We start from the raw sequence: 22263 nt of genomic DNA on the forward strand, positions 1-22263 counted from the left end.
AATCTGAATGACTCATTCTCAATGCTAAACTAACTGTAAACATTGAGGAAATATCTAGGTGTCATTGTGAAGGTCATTGAAAACAGGTACTCAGCATGCAGCAGCTGTCAAAAAGCTAGCAACATTTTAAGATGTGCTAGGAGTGGGACAGAAAATACTACTGGAAATATGATAACTTCAGTACACACTCACCTGGAGTATTATGTTCAGTTCTGGCTACCCTATCCATCAATCAATCAACGTAGGAATAGAAAGGATTGAGAGAGAGAGAGCTGTGAAAGTTAGAGGCATGGAAAGGCTTTCATATGAAGAGACTGAAAAGATTGGGACTGCGTTAGTTTAGAGAAGAGGGGGAGAAGAGGGGACATGATGGAGGGAAATAAAATCCTGAATAGTATACTGATGGTATATTGGGAATTCCTATTTACCTTCCCTGACATGAACGAGAAGACACCCAATGAAACTGAAAGACAACAAATTTAAAACTGATAAATCTTATTTACAGACCGCACAATTTATAGAACTCATGTCACACGATGTCATTGAGGCTTAGTCTGGAAGATCTTTGGGAAGGCACTACTGTCTTTTCACTAGTCCCTGTGTGTACAGTGCTTAGCACAAGGAGGCCTGATCTTTGACTGGGCCCTCCAGCTACTGCCACCAAACAAATAATAAATAATAAGACTAAGAGCTCAGTTGGTAGTATTCAAAAACAAACTAGTACTTTTTATATGGATAATTTAGGCTTCATGGCATAAGGCAGCCATTGGCAGGCATTAGAAAGAAACTTATCCTATGGATTTTTTTTTTAACATTTTTCTTGGAAGCATCTAATAGTATCCACTCTGAGATAGGATACCAGACAAGATGGACCATTGGTCTGTTCTAGTATGGCAACTCGTATATTCCCATGTTCACTTCTTATATTTTAAAGTGCTTTTTCTAATGCACCATGCGGACTAGTTTTAAAGTTTATCAGTTATTGGATCATAAGTCTGCAAATGTGTGCATCTGTTCATTTCAATTGTAAGTATTAATAGCTGTATTACTTTGAGGTTTTACTGCCTTCAAAACATTTTCAAAGCAATCTTAGGTAATATTTGAAATTAGAACAATGTTGGGCACAATACAGGTCACTTTAAAACATATGATACTGAAAAGCAATTTAAACAACGCTTTCACTACAACAAGCAATCAAATCTCTTTCTATGGATATACATCAATCAACTACCAGAAATCACTTGTTTCCTCAACCATTAACAAATTAAACTAAGAAAGAGATAGTTTCTCATTATTAAAATGTTACTATATATGCTGCATTCTGCCTTGTAAAGCAGGGTTTTATTCCACACTGCAATAAATGCCATCTAGTGTTTTTTCAAGAAAAATCACAATCTTTCATTCAGAATGTCTCCCTCTCTCTCTCTGGTTAAGATAAGGGGACCCAAGAATTCAAGCTGTGTAAGAAATCCAATTAGATAAATGATTTCTCAATAGACTTAGGCAGGCAAAAATACAGCTTGCAGGATTGCACCGATTCATGTCAATTAGTGCAAATGGGTTGTGTGAGAGTATGTTATGCGTGTACTTGGCATCAGACTAGGCGTGGCCTTATGCTTGCTTGATTCCTCTAAACTTCAGCATCTTTCCTCCATGTTAGTATTCGTTTGACTTTTAATTCAAACTACTTTTAAATTTTAAGTTTACAGAAAGCCAGAAAGAAAAAAAAAAGGGGGGGGGGGGAAAGAGAACAGGTACCAAGCTTTATAAATATATAGACCACACACATATAAAACACATCAAGCAAAAAAAAAAAAAAAAAAATCTTAGGATTTTTCACTATTGACTTCAAAGGGAGGAGAATTAGGTCAGCATTGAGCACATCTGAGAATCCACATATTCTCCTACACTTCAACAAACATGGTCAAAGTATACACTGTCAAAACTCTAAAATAAAGTCACGCTCCATAGATTTTTCTACAAGAGTTAAATACACCATTTTGGGACTTTTTTTCTGGAGATCTTCCTTAAATTGACAAACCATTAATGATTTAGAAGGAATGTGGTTCAACTGCAATTTTTTTTGGACCACCATCAAATTAAATAATTATTTTGAATGTTTCCCAGCACAGATATTTTAAAAGATTTAAATGGGAATTATGAAGGCCTTTCTAAATCATCCATATTTTCCTGGACAAAGTATTGCCAAAGATCCTGTGAAATGTATGACAAACATAGACACTGTAACAAATCTAGCATCCTCAATTTACTGGGTCACCCAACTCACAAGCTGCAGTATTTAAATAGGCTGAAATTACTGCTGAAACTAAGACATGGGAAACTGGGGACAGGGATAAATGTTGCACATCATTCTAGACAGCGTCCTTTTACCATATGCCCTCAATATTGTGTGTAGATGTGTTGGCTGGGTTACCAAATATTTGCTCAAAGCCACTCACTTGTTTTATGAACCAAAACATATTTAAATAAAATAGCACTAGAAAGGGGATCTCAGGCTTCGGAATACTCTTCATAGACAGTAGTGGTATGAAATTCCAACCCACTTGTATCATTCACTGATAACAACTAACACATTGCAAAATCTTTTGAAATAAGGAACTGGTTTTATGGACAGTAATGGAAATTCAATAAATTAGTACAGTTTCCAAGGATGCATCACTCTCAATTTTAGCTCTTAGTGAACACTGGACAAATCTGATTCTGAACAACAAATACTCTTTGAAAGGAATTATTTAAAATAAAATACTTTTGACCAACCCAATGAGCAGACGAAACCTAATTACAGAATTACAATCTAATAAACAGATAAATATGAAAGAATGAATTTAAATAACCACTACTTTTAACCTGTATGTAAATTTATTGCACTTTTCCTTGATGATTATTCTTGATGTAGTCTAAATGATTTTGTCCAACTGCTTTTTTTTAAAATGAGGTATGACATATCCAAGCTCAGTTATATCACCTACAGAAAGATAACATCGCTTACCTGTAACTTTCTTTGTTGTACACATCACATCTTTCCTCCATCCTCTTAATTTGTTAGTGTTCTGCTATTGTATTTCCACCTGCCAGAAAGCAAAGAGACAGTTCAGTTCTCACAACCATTTTTGTCATGGATGTAATATCTAACACTTCCTTATTTATATTCAACAAAAACATGTCTGAATGTGCCACAAACCTGTGTAGCTTATGTAAGAGCTTTCCTTGATTTTACCCATTTATTGCACGAGCATCATTATCCAGCATATATTTATTAAGTTTGTTTTGCTTTAATTACTCCCTATCACCCACCAAAAACATGGAGTTATAAAAGTCACAGGAAGGAAGGAAGGAAGGAAAACAGAAAATTCTCTCTTTAAAATATTCTGGTGGTTTTGCGCAAGTTCCTTGATTGTTTCTATTGCCGCTGTTTACAAGTCACACAAATACATTCTCTGATCCACCAAGAGATGGGGGCTGCAAAGAATGCAACAAGACCTTAAAGCTTTAATCAGAAGTTCTTGTATAGGAGGAATATGACTAGCATCCAAAGAATGAAACAAATACTGTTTTGAGGGAAAATGGTAGAAACACAAAATCCCACACACATTTTTCTGTAATTCTATAAACCTTCAAGTACCAGGTAAAAATAAATTGGGGACTACCTACTAATCACCAGCTTTGCAGAAGTGCTGAGCCCTTGTAGCTTCCTTTGGCTTAAAGGGAGCTACAGGAGCTGAGAACCTCTGAAGAGCAGGTCACTAACTACTGTAATTCTACCCAAAGGTACACAAAAATCGGTGGAAAAAGCCATTCAAACTTCACTATCCCACTAGATGACACGAAAAAAACTTGTCTAGACACTTGTCTTTAGTGTCAATAACATTCAGAGACTTAGGAAACACATGAAAGTCCCAAAATAGAGTCAGCACTCTTGCACCAAAGCACAGACTTGACTCCAATGTTTTAAGTCTGAGGTCTCCAGCTGCCATAGTGGATTCAGGTTATTGGGGTGGGGGTGGACAAAATTCAATGGCTTTACCAAAGGATCATCTACAGTGTGTCATTTGATAACAAGAATTGCTTCTGGAAGTGATAGGCACCATTCCTGCATCTTTATGAACAATAACATGGTATTGGAAGGAGGAGCAGACAATCAAACAGGAACAACAGGGAGAAAACAGCATGGAAAGAAAGGGGAAAGCAGTGCATAGGCAGAGCACTGTTTATGCGATGAGCAGTGTGGAAGGAGTATTTGAAGCACTGGGGCTTGTCACAGAATGGTCTCTCACTGAGATGGTTAATTGATTCTGGCTGGGAGCTTGGTTAAACGCTTGCTCAGAGACTCCTGCTCTGAAAGACTTTGCGAAGCTTGGGAGTTGAACTTTGGCAAAGGCCTGCTCCAACTTTAGAAGACTTAGCCTGGAATTTAAGTTAGCTTTTAGGAACCTGGCCTAGGCAGAGGCCTTCTTCCAACCTTGAAAGGCTCAGTTTAGTCTGGAGACATGGCAGAGAGCTAAGAAGGAGATGAGAAATCCTCATCGCATAGTAGGTCCAAAATTTTGGATGTCAAAATTAGAGATGGAATCATGTCACGAAGCTCAAATCTGGATTCCAGCTTTCCCAGAGCTCAGGAGTATTCAGATTCCTGTATTCTGATGTAAGCCTATCTCCAGTCACAATGTTAGGTGTGGTAAATGTTGCAGTATCCAGATGAATCTCTGAAGGGAGGTGGGGAAGAAATAGGGGCAGAGATCCAGCTTCGGATTGTAACCAATTCTGAGCCAAACACATATCTCCCTTCCTGCAACATCAGTTTGCCTAATGGGAAAGAGTAGTAGGGAGGAAGCTAGATTTAAAAAAATACAACATAAAAAAGGATTTAATTTCTTTAATACTTCAAGTTTCAGAGTAACAGCCGTGTTAGTCTGTATCCGCAAAAAGAAGAACAGGAGTACTTGTGGCACCTTAGAGACTAACAAATTTATTAGAGCATAAGCTTTCGTGGACTACAGCCTAGTCCACGAAAGCTTATGCTCTAATAAATTTGTTAGTCTCTAAGGTGCCACAAGTACTCCTGTTCTTCTTTTTAATACTTCAGCTGATTTAAAATTCCAATAGAATATAGCCTTTATTAGAAATTGCCACCAAAAATTTGATTTAATTTTCAGACCATTTACACAAGAAAGGTGTTCCCAGCATACTATAGAACATATCTAATGCTTTGGCAACTAAAGTTCCAAAATCGAATGCTGTGTCATACTCCACATGAGTCACTATCTCACTATCTTAAAATGCAAAGGAAACAGAGTTTCTGTTCCCTTTCCTAGACTCTGATTAACTTTTTCCCCAAAACAAACGTGGACTTAGAAGTGCTCTTTATATATATAAATATGCATTTGTTTTGTTAGTGTGTGTGTGTGTGTGTATATATATATGACTTGTATATGTACAAGTCTCAAAACAAGATTTTGATAATTCTGCCTACCAACAATCCAAACCCTTCTGGAAACTCAGATGAATCATACTACCAATTTTTTTCTTTATTCAAATGGATCAAAAAATATTTGACAGTATGAGTGTTCAGATTTAAATTTTATTAGCGAATATTTAAAAATAAACACGGTACAAACGATTCAAGGAGTCAGTTGTCAGTTATTGGGGGGATCATACAGAGTATGGCGGGATGTTTGGTATATTGGGGTTGACAGCACACATAGTAAATACGAACTGTAGAGTCCCCAATTGGGGGGGAGGGCGGTGGGCGAAATAAAGACAGTTAATAATCGGTGAGGGTCAATCATTCACACATGGGGCACAAATAGTCATGGGCACAAGTAGGTGGGTTGGATGGTGGAGATGGGGCGACCCTCACGGGGTGGGATCCAGGGGAAAGAAGCCCTGCAGGGTGGGGGGGGGTTGATAGGTCCCATCCCCCTTGCGGGCGGGTGAGGTCTCCCCGGCTCACTCCTTGGCATTGACGGTGGCCGGTGAGGTTGGGTGGGTTCAGGGCTCAAGAGATGAGGCCCATTGGGGGGTGGGGGGTAGATAGGCCACTTCCCTCTTGCCGGTGGGCAGGGTCCCCTTGGCACACACTCGTTATCGGCGGTGGTCGATGGGGTTGGGCGGGTTCAGGGCTGGGGCGAGGGGGAAGTATGGGACCCCTCCCCCTTCCAAGTGGGCAAGGTCTCCCTGGAAGCGGTCGGTGGGGTTGGGTGGGAAGGGGCCCAGGGGGTAGGGTCTCCGACCCCTTGTCGGTGGGCGAGGACTCCCTGGCTCGCCCTTGGCATTGGCGGCGGCCAGTGAGGTTGGGTGGGCGGATTCGGGGTTCAGGCCCAGTGGGGGGCGGAGGGGGTGGTAGGTCCCTTGTGGGTGGGCGAGGTCTCCCTGGCTCGCTCCCGGAGTTGGTGGTGGCTGGTAAGTTTGGGTGGGTCCGGGACTCGGGGGATAGGGCCCAGCGGGGGGAGGAGGGGAGTTAGTGAGTCTCTTCTCCCTTGCAGGTGGGTGAGGTCTAAACGGCTCGCTCTTGGTATTGGCGATGGCCGGTGATGTGTTCCGTGTAAATGTCCCGGGACCAACGGATAGTGTCTGAGACCATCAGGCGTCTCATGAGCCGTGCATAGTGACGGCCCACTCCACAGATCCTCAGCACTCTCTCATTGCATGGGTCCCAGGCGCCCAGGGCCCCGACAAGCAGGGCGTCGGTGTGTACCTCATATCCCTTTGACCGCAGGGTGTCAGCCAGGGGGGCATATTTTTCAAGCTTGCGGGCTCGGGCTTCACGGAAGGCTGGGGTCCTGTTCTCGAAGGGGATCGTGATGTCGACCATGATGACCTTTTTCCGGACCTCGTCCGTGATGACGATGTCTGGGCGCAGCAGGCTGTCGGTACCAGGGACGGTGCGATTAACGGCGACTTCCCCCAGGCGTGGGTCGATGGCCTTCACCAGGCGATCCTGGACGGCGTTGTGCCGCAGCTGCCAGGCTCTGGCATGGGGCTTGCAGCTGCATAGGACGTGGGGTAGGGTTTCGGTCACGTACCCGCACTTCCTGCAGCGCTTGTCCCGGTTCCCGTGGCGGACGGCTCCGTTGAGGGGGACGCAATTCAGCCGGGCTCGGTGTATGAAGCGCCAATCGGCGAACCGGGTGAAGCTGCCCGTGGGGAGGAAGTGGTTGCTCGAGTCCCACTTGCTGGTCACCTCGAAGGCCTTACCCTGGTCAGGTTTTTTCTTCAGGGTGTCTATGTAGAGCGCGTGGACGGCGGCCTTTAGGGATCTCTCGAGCATGCCTCTGGCTCCGGGGGTGATGACAGTGCTTTGACTTCCGTTTGCATTTGGGTTTCCTCTTCATAAACATCTAAAATCATGTCTCAAGTAAGGACTGAACAAGAAGCAACTCTTACGTATTTCAGTTTTCAAACAGCATCAGTCTTTTCCCATCCTTACTTTACACCACTACATAAGAAGGCTGTCTTTGCTATTCGTATTATTCTGCTCTGAGATGTTCCAAACAATCCTAGTAATCACTTTTACTCTTAGATTAATAAATTGGTCTTCCTCTGAAGTTCAGTTGCCTTCTTAAAGAAAGATATTTACCTTAATTTAAGCTTTTTGAAAGTGCTTATTACATTCAGTCTCTCCACTAGCAGGGGCGGCTCCAGGCACCAGCACACCAAGCACGTGTCTGGGGTGGCAAGCCACAGGGGGCAGCCTGCCGGTCGCTGTGGGGGCGGCAGTCAGGGAGCCTTCGGCAACATGCCTGCGGGAGGTCCACCAGTCCCACGGTTTTGGCGGCAATTCGGCGGCGGGTACGCCAAAGCCACGGGACCAGCGGACCTCCCGCAGGCGCGCTGCCGAAAGCCGCCTGACTGCCGTGCTTGGGGCGGCAAAATACATAGAGCCGCCCCTGTCCGCTAGAGTACCCAGAAAGCTGAGAGCAGAGATTTCAATGGGCTGCTTTTCTGGAATGATATTGCATCTTCAGGAAAACAGTGCAGTTCTTCAACGGTTCCTTAAGAAATAAGTCCTCTTCCTTGTTAGGAAAAGGTTTAAAGTCAAAAGGTTTAAAGGTTAGCTATGCATCTGTACACTAACTTTATGCCTTTTGTACTACCTTTTTTATACATCCCTTTTAGGGCATGTCTACACTGGCAATTAACAGCGCTGCAACTTTCTTGCTCAGGGGTGTGAAAAAACACCTCCCTGAGCGCAGCAGGTTGCAGCGCTGTAAAGCGCTAGTGTAAACAGTGCCCCAGCGCTGGGAGCTATGCCCCTCGTGAGCCGCAACCACACAAGGCACGTTAAAGCGCTGCTGCGGCAGTGCTTTAGCATTGCCAGTGTAGACTAGCCCTTACACTCAATGGTGCAGTCTAGCTTAGTGATGGGTAGATTTGAAGACTGTAATTTCTCATTACTTTGGTTAGAGAGATCTCTTCAGGGCTGTTTCATGCAGAGAGAGTCTGATCAGATGTGTTAACAACCCTCTATTTTATCTCTGGATGACAGAATTCATTTGCATCGCAGACACCTAGTTCGCAGCTCATTCCAGTTAAAATTGGAAGGCCAGATGCACAGAGCCAGTTTCCGCTCCCTGATTCTGTGTGGCCCTGCACGCAAGTTAGAGCAGCCTGGCGGTTAACTCTAAAGTGCACCAGCTGTCAATGGTCCCCAAGGAACCATGCACTCTTTTATCCTCACCTGGCACTGTGTGCGCCACTCACTCCTCTCTAGAGCTGCAGAGTGGATGACATAAGAGCTGTCTACATGGTCTCTACATGCACTGGGGTGCCCTCTCATAAATACTCGTCTACGAGGATAAGGTTAATTTCCATTCTCTTTGTGACACGTGAGTGAAGAAAATAATTTCCCCCAAAATCTCTAATTTAATTTAATAGTCAGGAATTTTTTTGGATAATACTGATCTAAGATTGTCCTTCTGCTGAACACACACACACACACACACACACGCAGCCTTTCGCTATTTATGTTCTTCTGCTGTTGCTACTTAGGCATGGCTTTTTCTCTTTGGAATATCCTTCATAACTTCAAGATTTTCCCCTGTGGTGGCTGAACTGTGACAAGCCTGATTACGAACGCCACAATTTACATTATGGAACTTTAAGAATAACATCCACAGATTCTTTACCAGGGATAATTAATAACGTCGTACTGGATAACATACTATACAGTTATAGTTTCACTTTCATTCAGTTTGAATGAAGATATTATGCAGTTCAAATAAAACAGGTATTCAACACTACTATGGTACGTTTCAGGTGTGTTTCAATCAAAAATAATGAAGGTTACAATAAGTTTACTATATGAAAAATCTCCATTTCGGTTCCACATAATACGGACTTTGTATGGTGACCTGTGGCACACAAACCTTCATTCAAGACTGGAAGATGGTATTCCCAGCATGGGAAAGAAAGGAGTGGTTGCACTTAGTACATTTACTTCCCCTTGAAAGCAAAGGCAGAGGAATCATAGTCCATAAGATACAGAAGTTACAATGTACAAGGCCTATTCTGTTACAATTCTTCCTCACAGGGAATAAATCCCAGAACAAAGAGGATCTCCCTTTTATAGAGAGAATACATGGTTCCTGAAACTTCCTTACTAAGTGCCACAAGAGGCATACAGTGCGGTAACTAATCTCTATTTGATGTCCTCTTAATACGTTTGTTTTTTCTACAAAATTATGGTTTTTATTGTTTCCTTTAGAATCACTATCTCGTAGTTTGCTTTTATATATTGATGACTCATCATAAATCTGGTGAATAAAGTTGTCAAAGTTTTTCCTTCTTTCAAATTTTTGGTGAAGTGAGCATTTTAATGTATATTAAAAATTTAAAATATTAAAAATGTAATGCTTCAGGCCAGATTCTGCAACTATTACTCAGACTGCACAAGAAGCACCTTACTAGGCGAGTAATTCCTCTGATTTAAAATTGGACTGTGTCTATAGTAAGATACTAGTTAATATGCATAAATTTAAGCATGTTTATGTAGTGCCATTGAAGTTAAATGTTTGCAAGATTGGGATCTCGATCTTTTGCTCCTGTGATGACTTTTTATTTATTTATCTTTAGAGGGGATTTTATAATTTACTTTTAGAGGGAAATTATCTGACACGCTATCTGCTATATACACAAGCATATTTTTCGTTTCCTTTATACATCAAGAACATATGCACTTTTTCCTCAGGTTCAGAAGAAAGTAGGAGGCAGACCAATTGAGAGTCTATGGGCAAAGATAAAAGGGATAAAAAATAGGGGCAACATCATGGCAGAGGTCTACCATAGACCAACAAACCACGATAGGGGACGTAGATGATGCATTTCTCGAACAAACAACAGAAATACCCAAAAGACAAGAGCTGTTAGTTATTGGGGACTTTAACTACCCAGACATCTGTTGGAAAAGTAATATGGCAAAACAGAAAATTTCCAATAAGTTCTTGGAATGTGTTGGGGACAACTCTTTGCTCCAGAAAGTGGAGGAAGGAACCAGGAGACATCCACTGTAGACTTGACTCTGACCAACAGAGAGGAACTGGTAGGAAATCTGATGGTGGAAGGCAATTTGGGTGAAAGTGATTATGAAATGATAGATTTCACAATTCTAAAGAAAGGAAGGAATGAGAGCAGCAGAATCAGGACAGTGAACTTCAAAAAAGTAGATTTTAACAAACTCCCAGAACTGGTAGGTAAAGTGCCATGGGGAAAAAATCTAAGGGAAAAAGAGTTCAGGAGAGCTGGCAGTTTCTCAAGGAGGCGATATTAAAGTAGGATGACCACATGTCCCGCTTTGGCCAGCACAGTATCTTTTTTAAGCCGTGTCCCGATTGTTCCGACTTTTTTGGCAAAACTGTGCATTTGTCCTGTTTGCTCTTGCCAGCTGATCATCAGTTGGCAACAGCAAACTGGACAAAAGCACAGTTTTGCCAAAAAAGTGGGGTGTGACTGGGGGGAGGGCTCAGTTGGCCTCGGGCTGACCCTGCACAGGGTGGGGAGAGGAGGGCTTTAGGCCAGCCCTGGCACAAGGGCTCAGGCTCATCCTGTGTGCAGGGGGCAGAGGGGAACCGTGGACTGGCCCCAGGCGGGTGTGTGTGTGGGAGGATGGGGGCGAGGGGGTTCAGGATGGCCCCGTGTGGTGTCACATTTTCCCTTTTGGAAAATATGGTTAGCCTATATTAAAGTTACAACAGCTAACTATCCCGATGCAAAGGAATGAAAGGAGAATAATAAGATGCTAACATATGGCTCTATCCGGAGCTCTTTAATGACATGAAAATCAAACAAAGAATCCTACAAAAAGTGGAAACATGGACAAATTGCTAAGGAAGAGTACAAAAGAACCACAGAAGCTATAGGAACAAAATCAGAAAGACTACGGCACAAAATTAGTTACACTAGCAAGGGACATAAAAGGCAGTAAGAAAAGTTTCTTTAAATATATTAGGAACAAGAGAAAGATGAAGGAAAGGGTAGGTCCTCTTAGCAGGGAAGGAGAGTTAATAACTAATGACATCAAGAAAGCTGAGATGTTTAATATCTATTTTGCTTCACTCTTCACTAATATGGTTAATGGTGACCAGATATTCAACACTAGTAATATTAACAAGGGGGAAGCAATGCAAGCCAAAATAGGGAAAGATCCAGGTATTATAGAATATTAAAGAATATTTGCATAAGTTAGATGTACTTAGGTCAGCAGGGCCTGATGAAATTCATCCTACAGTACTTAAGGAACTAGATAAAGCAATCTCTGACCCATTAACAATTATCTTTCAGAACTCATGAAGGATGGGTGAGGTCCCAGAAAGGTAAAAAGGAGAACAAAGAGGACCTGGCGAATTATAAACCAGTCAGCCTAATTTGGATACCTAAAAATGATTAAACAACCAGTTTGCATGCACCTGGAGGATAAAAGATTATAAGTAATAGCCAGCATGGATTTGTCAAGAACAAATAAACCCAATTTCCTTCTTTGACAGGGTTACCTGCCTAGTTGATAAGGGGCAAGTGGTAAACGTTTAGTCTTGAATTTTTCACATCCCTGAACGACAGAGCTGGGCCAATCCTTTGTGTCTAGTGGAGACAAGCCCCTAGTGTCTAGCTAACCATTGATCTTTCAAGTTGCTGAACACCTTATAATTCCGTTCAACAGAATAGCAGGGCGAGCAGAGTGTGAACATGTTTCAAAAAGTCACTACAGATGTTCTATACTAGGTTAATGGAGCCAAGATGTACTGTATTTGTGCTTATGTGAGCCACTGCAAACCAAAAATTGAAAAACCACTGCACAGACATCTGCATTTCACAAGCTACAAACTGCCCCCCACACCAAACCCAACAAGAAATAGACCAAATTATTACAGATTTCAAGAGACCAAACTATTGTGTGCCACAGGCAGAGAACAGGAAGGATTGATGTCCTAGACCCCTGCAATGACTGGGAATTGATTTAAGTAAAATATACCCAGATGATCCTACCAAATGATCCATGTCCCCCATGCTGCAGAGGAAAATACTCAGTAGAATTTCCCCAAGTCATTATTTAAAAAGGTCGTATTCTACTACTTTGATTACAGAAACCATGCAATGAAAGTCCACAAGAAAATGCAGTGTCAATGTTCTTCAACACCTGAAAAGATTAAAGACAAACAAGTATGGAGCACAATTTTAGATTTCCCACGACAAATACTTACTTGTGTTCCCTCGTTCACTTATTTTCTGTTAGAAACCTCAGGCAAGTTTGAGAGGCAAATGAGAGATGCTAGTTGATAACTTTTGAAAACAAGGCCAATCATTTTAGTGCCTAAACATGGACTTAGAATTTTAAATTTAAACACTGTGTTTGGCAAATCTTGGCCTTAGAAAGTATTTAATATTACTATCTCTTACACAGATCACCTTTTACAAGCTTTCAAGCAGTGAAATGAACTTCCCTACTACTGTATTCTTTGTTTAGAGCCATCCAAAGAAACAAACCTAATTTCGACTAAAGATCCATCATCCCCTTTTCAGCACAATCATAATTATACATTGAAGTGCATAAAATGGTGAGAAGCAAGCTCTCTACTTTTGCAGTCAGAGAAAAGACTAACCAGTTAGGAAAAACAAATTTCTAGTTCACATTTTAGATGCAAATGTGAGACAGTATCTTCTGACAGACTAGAAGTGTATCCTTTGACTACTTATTACCTAGCACAATGGGATCCTGGTCCATGACTAGGGCTCCTCAGCATTCTGGTAATATAAGTAAATAAATAATAATTTAGTGACCTATATACTGCAATCAACGCTTGACGGAGTAAGGTCTGAATAGGGACTGCAAGTCTGCCTCTATGCACCTGAACCTATGAGGAAGGCTGTGTGTCTGTCGTGTAGGCCTCCAGCAGCAGCAGCAGTTTGGGCATGGGAGGGGGCTAAGGACTGGGGCAGGGTGTTGGGGTGTGGGGTAGCATTTACCTTGGGTGGGGGGAGCTCTCCGGCTCCCACCAGCATATCCCTGCAGCTCCTAGGGGGAGGCGCCAGGGGGCTCTGCATGCTGCCCGCGTCCGCAAGCACCGCCCCCAGAGCTCCCATTGGCTGCAGTTCCTGGCCAATGAGAGCTGCAGAATCTGCGCTTGTGGCGGGAGCAGCACGCAGAGCTCCTCCGCCTAGGAGCTTCAGGGACATGCTACTATATAATTGTATTACCTTCACACATAAGTGTGTATTAAACCCAAATTGCCAAATTAAATTTACTTCATCTCAAATAAGTCAAGACAAAAAACAAGTGTTCACTAAAGGCAAGCTCTCTAGACTTTAAATCAAAAGCACTTCCCATAATGGATTCAACACTGTATAGCAATGTGTCAAAGTTCTCAGGTCCCAAGTCTTCGGCGTAACTAGTTTCTTACCTCTAAAAACTCAATGTTAATTGAGCTACCCCATAATAATATTTTTTTAATACACTTGATTAAAAGTATTTTGTCAACATTTGTTAAATGCTCCAATGACAATTTTCATACAAGTATATTCTTTGTTAAGCAGCACACTTGAAGCAAAAAATGGAAGAGAAAGGTTATTTACCTTTAGCGTCATTCACCTTCCCAGATTAATCTATCATTCTTCAGACCTCTCTCTCTCTCGCTCACTCTCTAAGAGAAAACATAAAACAAAGATAATTTTATCTTTCATGTTCTCCTTTAAACAATTAGGCTGATTAAGAGAGATTTCTTACACAGCAAGTACCTTTTAAAAAGGTCACTTTATATATATGAAGAAATAAAATGAAGAAATAAAGCACTTCTATAGATATGTCTGAAAGTATCTGAAAAGAGAGAGAAAGAACAGGAGATGGGAATAAGAACTTTCATTTTATATTCCTGCATTTACCACAGGCTATAAGCAGTACTGGTTCAAGCAGTTAAATTCAGGTACACACTAGCTTCAGCCCTCCAAGATACACAAGCATTCTGAAAACATTCCTACGTACACCTATGGCTTTTTGCACAGCAGTCAAACTATTTACTTCTACTTGTAATTGACTGAAGCTTTCTTGTTATTTATGACTAACAATGTTTTGCATTTCCAATTTACTGAGAAGTTGTATAAATAACCAGTGTTAGCTGATCTTTAACTAGGCCAACAACTTACAACACTTTAATGCAAGTGTCAACATACAGGTAGTTTTCCCATTCAATGTAATGTTTAAGAAGTATCCAAGAAAGGTTTTCATAATGCAAAAATAAAACGGCATCGGGGAAATGTGTTAGTTCTCATTGCACAAATTACCATAGTTTATAGATATACACTGATATTTGTTGTATGACAACACTGTAGAGGGTAGGTCAAACTCAGACTTGGCAAGATAAAATGAGATAAGCTGCACTTGTTTTATGAACTGTCATTCAATTTTATTAGTACTTGCTGCCTCTGCTTGGCCATAGATTGGAGAAAAATGCCACACAGTGTAAGTGCCACTTTGTTGGTATGCCCTTTCCCCTTGTACTCGCCAACTACATCTAAATCCTGCTGTTACCGAGGCCAGAAGTAGTGAATATTATTATTAATGGGCTGCTGAGAAGAGATTTGCAGAGGCTATATGGGTCTTATTTCCTAAATCTGCTTATATGGCCTCAATCCTGCCCCCAATTGGATACCCATTACAGTACATTTCTACTCCAAATATTTACATTTACAAGTTATATCTTAATATTCTCCCCAAAATCAAGATATAGCTATTTAATTTTAGAAATCTTCTCAACTTATAAAAGGAGAGAAAAAAATCACTTATGGCTCCTACAACCAACGCATATTACAGCCACCGTTAACTCATTTTGTTAATCTCATTTCTTTGAGAAATATTTTCCAAATAAAAACCTTTCATTTTCAGTGTAGAAATGTCTTAACTCAGCTCTTCTCCTCCTACTCTGACAGTCCAAATTAATTTTGGCTTTTTTAGTCAGTTCTCTTTGACCTATTCTTCAGAACCTACTGGGACTGTATTTCCTTAATCACGTTTGCTTCTCTTTTTGTACAATAGTAGGCATTACTATTAGCCAGAAATTCAGCTCCATCTCATCTTCAGATTCTTTTCCCTGAGTTTCTTTTCTCAGCGCAAGAGTGGAGGATCTTTTTACTTTCTTAACTGAGAATAAAACTTTATTGTAGAAGGTCAAATCCTTATGTCTCTTTCTAAACTCTTTACTGATTTACTCACTCAGATCCTGTTTTAGCCATAATGCCAGAGAACATAGTAAATAATAAATTTGTGGCCTTATATTTATCCTTTTATTTCTTTTCTTTCCTCATCACTGCATCTTTATTTTTTTTTAAATTAGTGTAATCTGGCAATAATATCCCTAGGAGGCTGCCAACACTAGCTGAGGAAAATAGAAAGTGTGCCTTATTACTGAAACCTCACTCTTGAAATGCAGATTCAACAGATCTTTTCCTACACAGTGAACGCCTTCTCTTGAGGTTTCCTGACACACCCTTTTATCATTGCATCTTTCATGAGTCTCAATTTTCTTACCATACCTTCTCTCCCCTCCCTTTATTTCGCCCACCCATACTTGGTTTTATTTGCCAAATACAGTTATCAGCGTCTGTGTCCAAAGAACACACTTTTTCTTTTTCTGGTACATTTTTCATCAGTTAACTTAGTGAGTATGTCTGTTCGTTGGCCCTTAAGCCCCATTAGCAACTGTGAATTTTTGTTCATGACACGCTTTTCCTTTTCAGCATTAACAGTCTTTTGTGTCATATACTTCACTAGTCCTTCACATAAAGGCCATCCTCCTCCTATTAGAGGCTCCACTTTTCTTGCCTAAATACTGTTTCATGCTTTTAGGGAAGGTCATTGAATATCTGTAGATTTTAATGGAGTGCATAAGCATGGGATGGGAGCCTGATGGAGGTGGGCTTTACATCTGCCCTCTTGAAGCCACTTTTCTCGGCTTCCACACTTAGGTGATCTTGCTTTCCCCAAAATGGACTCTTGTTTACTGACATGAGTACACTAAATTAAGTTTTATCTTTAGGAAGCCTTGCCTATCATCAGAAAAACTGGTTTATTTGTGAAAAGGACTGTGTCCTCCACAACAAATTCAATTTCTGTTGCTTGCTATAAAAGCCAACAAAAGGAGGCATAATAACAGCCCCAAAACTCGCATGCAAATGCCAACTATTCCCTAATGCAGGGAGCTGTCAATGTGAAACCATTACAATAAACCCTTTCAGAGTCTTGCGGATGAATGATACAACTGGAACTTCAGGATTTTGGATTCCTCCCACTTCTAACCCACACAACACCCAACAGCAAGCCCATTTTCTCTTGGCAGCAATAAAGTATAAAATTCTACATCATACTAAAATTAAAACAGAAAGTAGAACCAAGTGAATACAAAAAATAGCAACAGCACACACTTGCTTCCTGGACTTGAAATGGAAATCAAGTTAATTACCATAATTATGGTAAAGCCAATTTATTCAGAAATGCCACAAAGAATATCAGTACCAAAGTGCTTCTTTATAATGCATTAACATTGGCGTTTTGTTAAAAAGGTAATTTTAGTGCTCATGAATGGTGTCAGAGTGAAAGGATTTGACAATGAAATAGATTCTTTGGTTCTTGTGCCAGAACAGCATAGACAACAACAGTGTGAGTTCCTCCTTTGGTAGCCATCCATTGAATCCAATTCTAACCTAGAGAAATGAGGGTAGTTCCATTTCCACGACCACTCAATTCTCACTTCCTCCCTTCTGTCAGCCAGCCATTTAATGCCAAATGTGCTGTTAAGTTTGTATAACACAGATATTATCCCACTAGGAAATTGATGGACCAGATAGGCTCATGTTTCAAACAATGTTAAATGCAAAACTGAAGAAAGTCACTAAACTTTACATTGTAACAAATGCCATTAATTTACTTTTACTGGGCAAAAACTGAAAGCCACTAACCTTAGTTATACTATTACTGTAAGGGATATGTAGGCTTGTAACACTAATCTTAAAACTCCATATTTACTTTGCATCATGTACGTGCTGGGGGTTGTTAATTAAAAGCAAATGGTTTATCCTAAGAAAGAATCTTTTATGCACAATGATAAGATTTTAAAAACTGAATCTTAAAGAAGGAACTAAACACTGAAGTTTGGCTCAGGTACCATACTTCCCCAACATTAGACAGTGTTTGAATCATGGTTTTGAAATGAGTACATCCCTTTTAAAATGTCTTGGACTATAAATGTCTCCATATAGATAAAAGCCAATGCATTAATGAGGTTTTCCCAACATTTCATAAACTAACTCTGATAAAACCCAGAGGAAAGTTGAAGTCTAAAGCTGCATAAGAAAATATGGTGCCTCTCTCTTCACAGACTTTCCAAAGCTCATGCCACTTGCACAAATTTATTAGGAAACAGAAGAACTAAAAGGTATAACTCAATATTAAATTCTGTGTCAAAACATTGTCAAAACAGAGAGTGCAAAGACTCCCCTACATAGCTACCCCATCAGTCCATTTCACTTCCTTAAAGGCATTCAGTGGTGCATAGAGATTTCCACATGGGTGAATTTCACCTTTATTTTTGTATAATCACAGATCATACTCCCGTAACTCAGCAACAATTATCCTTGACCTGGCACTTTCAGTTCCAATTCCAGCAACACAAAGTGCCAGATTGCAGGAGCAACCTTGAGAACAAATAGAATATATTCATTCACTTCAGATCTTAATTCTCCTTGAGGCATAGCCAAAGAAAGCATACACATGTACATTTTAAAACCTTATTACCATATTCTGTAACATAACCTCTGTAGAATTAAAAAAAAACAACTATATTCTTAGTCTTTAATTCTTTGAGGTACTGCTGAAAATGCTCTATAAGGCCCTTCCTGTCCAGATCTCTCCAGAGCTAGCCATCTCCAGTGCAGCAGTCTTAAGACGGAGTTTTCAAACAATTTTATATCAATTTGCAGGAGCTAAGCACTATTGTGGCATACAGAACATCCTTTTTTTCTCTCCATACTAGAGTGAATTGAAAAATGGGGGATGAGGGAAAGAAATCGACAACATATTTCCCATTTTTCACTGAAATTTCAAGTCCGTGAAATGTGACACCACTTCCCAAAATCCACTAACTTCTTGTACTACACAGGGATACACAATTTAAAAATACAGAAACCACACGCCTATATTAGGGTTACCATACGTCCGTATTTCCCCGGACATGTCCGGCTTTTTGGTCCCCAAATCCCCGGCCGGGGGAAATTGCTAAAAAGCCGGACATGTCCGGGGAAATACGGAGGCTAGGATCTCCGAATTTGTGTGTGTGGGTTGCTCGCTGTGACATCACCTCGGTGCGACACTCGGCTCCTGCCCAGGGCATGCTGGGGGCTGTAGTCTGGCCGGGCCTCATGCTCCAGGGAGAGCCGGGAGAGGGGAGCGGCCGAGAACTACAACTCCCAGCGGCCCCTGCGACACGACCAACCTGCACCTGTGAGGCAGCAAGCCGTCAGGGGAGGGTGGGCGCAGGCCCCTGTCCTTTGGGTGGGGGGGTGTCTCTGGGCACCGTTCGGCAGCCATCACAGGGCTGGGGGGCGTCCCCGGGGGGGGGGTTGTGGACGCCAGCACGTTGCAGGGAGCCGGCACTGTCCGGATTTGCGTCTCCCTGGGGCTGGAGCTGCGCCCCAGGCACCAGTCACAGGGCAAGCTGGAGAGTCCGGGGCGGCTGGCGAACCTGGGGCATGAGAGGAGCCGCTAGTCGGGTTGAGCTGCCTGGAGGATGTTGTGGGGGGGTGTCTGCGGGGCAGGATCCCGCCCTTCTCCCCCCCCCCCCCCCCGTGTCTCTGTTTACTTTCCTGAATGGAACTGGTGAAAATCAATCGGGCTGCTGCATGCCCTGTGAGTCCTGTCCATAAACCATGACCCAGGAAAAATGTTACCCAGGTCTTGCACCTTCATATCTTGTGAGGCGAGGCAAAGGCCAGGCTCCTAGCCACGCACCCCACTCGTGATACATAAAAATACTTTATACTTGTAGAGCTCCTGCAGCGTGAGCATCACAAAGCGGCAAGTGGAAAATCATAAATAGGTGGAAACAGATCGAGTGTAAGGCCTTGGTGGCGCAGGAAAATTCTCTCATTTTAACAGTACCAGTATAATGAAAGTGGAACAACTTCCTGGCATGGACTTGGTACTTGGTATCAAATTGCTTGTACCAGTATAGAATTACATCCACACTTGGGGTTGTACTGGGATAACTAAATTGGTTTAAAAAAAACTATACCCCTAACCAAAATAGTTACCCTGGCACAAAATCTGTGTGTAGAGCAGGCCTTAGTGACTTGCCCAGGGTCACCAAATGAGGCAGTGGTATAGTCAGAAATGCAGTGCCAGAAGTCCTGTACACTAACAGCTGTCCTTAATTTTTAGCAAAATAGCTACTATTTTTTCCATTCTGTCCATCCAAAAATCTGCAATTCAGTGTATTTCAACTATATTAAGGTTCTCTGAATTTGGGGGGGGGGGGGGGAGGTCGCCCGCTGTGACATCATCTCGGTGTGAGTTGTTAGTTTTGCTGCAGCCACTCGCACTCGGGGTCCCCCGAGCGTCTTTTGGCGGAGCGCTACCGGCTTCACGGTTTGCAAGTTACTGTACCAAATAACTAAACCAGAGAACTGTATTTAAGCGGTGAATGTGCTTTGACACAAATACTAAATAGAACCATGGTTACACTACCTGGCCCTAGCAGAATCCCTTCTCCTTGACCATCATGATGCTATTCCTACCTCACCATTATTCCTAATAATCAATATTAATTTTCACTGCATTCTCCATGGTTTAGATTTATTTTCTTGTTTAGAATAAAGTCCCAATCTTAACTGCTTATTTGTAGCATTACTACCATCATCATCATTACTATAAATGATGGTAAATAAATAAAAACATCTCATATAGATAACCATGTCTCCCTCACTAGCAGCTTGTTTTGCTCACAGACTTTTCTCTGTTTCACCCTCACTTTGTAGGTTTTACAAACGTTTTACAGTTTATGAAGCACCTAGCAACCCCCAACCAAGAACAGAGCGGGAGGGAGAAGGGGGAATGCAGGGTGCTCAGAGGAGGGGGCAGAATTGGGGTGGGGACTTTGGGGAAGGGGTTGGAATGGGGGTGGGGAGGGGGCGGAGATGGGGAAGAGGCGGAGTTGGGGCGGGGCCAGAGCCCCCGTGGAGTGTCCTCTTTTTTCAGTGTTGAAATATGGTAACCCTAGCCTATATCAGCTTACTAGCATTGCTCTGAACTACTATGAAGAATAACCAAGCTTTATTTCCAGTCCATGCTACACTCTTGCACCTTGAGCCAATATGTCTAAGAATTGTGCCTGGGCAGCACTGGGGAAGCAAAATGAATAGACAACAGGAAAAGAAACAGTTCAACTATAATTCCAAATTTGTATGTACATGAGGCCCAGAGATACAATATTATAACTGCTAAAACATGGAAAATGATTAGAAGCAACATTCTAGGGCTCTCAAAATGTTGACACACCGAGGGTCATATTACCAAGAGAGAAGACGGCTGCCTGACTCCTGGTCTCCTCCACCTCCACGTGACTCCCACGTACCTAAGCCATAACTTTGTCAGAAATTTACTAATTAGAGGAGGGAGATCCTTTTTTATAGTGTTGTTGTAGTGTTCCCTGCTGGGAAAACAGAAATGCCCAACGACCCAAGCCTGAGTATCCAAAGAAAGGTAAGGCCGAGGAAATCCAACAGTCTCTCACATAGGACTTTGCAGCTATGAAGGACTTTCTAACTACCAAATTTGATCTTTTATCTCAAGATATATATGAGCTCTCTAAAAATGTGGGAGAAGTCAAAGCTCCTTTGACCTATTTAGATAACAAACTACAAAAACCTGCCACACAACTGAAGGAGGTTAGAACAGAGAATGCTTCCTTAAGGTAAAGACTAACAGTCTTGAAGAGAAACAGGAAGATCTTGAAAATAGACGACGCAGGAATAAATTGCAGTTCATGGGAGCATCCTGGAAGGGGTGAAAGGAAAAAACATTATTAACTTTCCCCAGAATACATTCTTTGAGGTAGTAGATTTGGATCCCGGTTTGCCTTCCCTGGAAACTGAAAGGGCTCAAGTGACAAGGGCCAGGAGGAGAGACCAATAACAACCCCAAACTTATCAGATGTAAATTGCTAAGTTTTAATGACAATGTTAAACTGATGTGTTAGACAAAAAGGAATTCTTAAGTATCAGGATTTAAAATGTTCTTTGTATCCAGACTTCTCTGCAAGTTTAAGCAAGAAGAGAGCAACATTTAATGGCATCAAACAAGCTCCCGGGGATTATTAAATACAGCCACAAATATTCTGCGACTTTCATAAAGAAGATGACAGACTCAGTGAAATACTTAAATATCAAATTAGATGCTTGGCAAGCCCTATAGAAATTGAGACCAGATCCCACTCTGGTAACAGCATGATCCTCTCATAAGGAAAAAGAAATTGCCAAGTATAAGTCCTGAAAAAAAGGAACTGTGATTAGGAAAACCAGGCAGCCCATGCACCCTTTATCGCTGAAATAACTGGCATTATTTCCAGAGAGACAAGGTGGATGAGGCAGTATCTTTTATTGGACCAACTTCTGTTGATATGAGAGAGAGAGAGAGAGAGAGAGAGGAAGAAACTTTCAAGCTTACATAGAGCTGACCTGAAGAACAAAAGCTTGCCTCTCTCACCAACAGAG

General features: G+C 41.7%; 1 protein-coding gene across 8 annotated transcripts in view; it reads right to left on the bottom strand.

Moving 5' to 3' along the window:
* SGMS1 (sphingomyelin synthase 1) overlaps positions 1-22263 on the bottom strand; it is a 219627-nt gene that overhangs the window by 103703 nt on the left and 93661 nt on the right. For 7 of the 8 annotated variants that reach the window (XM_054033940.1, XM_054033933.1, XM_054033938.1 and 4 more), the window contains 2 exons: positions 14083-14150; positions 3011-3089 (listed from right to left, as the gene is read on the bottom strand). The gene's annotated coding sequence lies outside the window, so the exon portion shown is untranslated. Of the gene's footprint in view, positions 1-3010; positions 3090-14082; positions 14151-14244; positions 14264-22263 lie in introns of those variants that run through there. The other variant, XM_054033936.1, reaches the window with a different exon arrangement.

The sequence above is a fragment of the Malaclemys terrapin genome, chromosome 7 (assembly GCF_027887155.1).
Source record: "Malaclemys terrapin pileata isolate rMalTer1 chromosome 7, rMalTer1.hap1, whole genome shotgun sequence".
In the NCBI taxonomy this organism is placed as follows: Eukaryota; Metazoa; Chordata; order Testudines; family Emydidae; genus Malaclemys; species Malaclemys terrapin.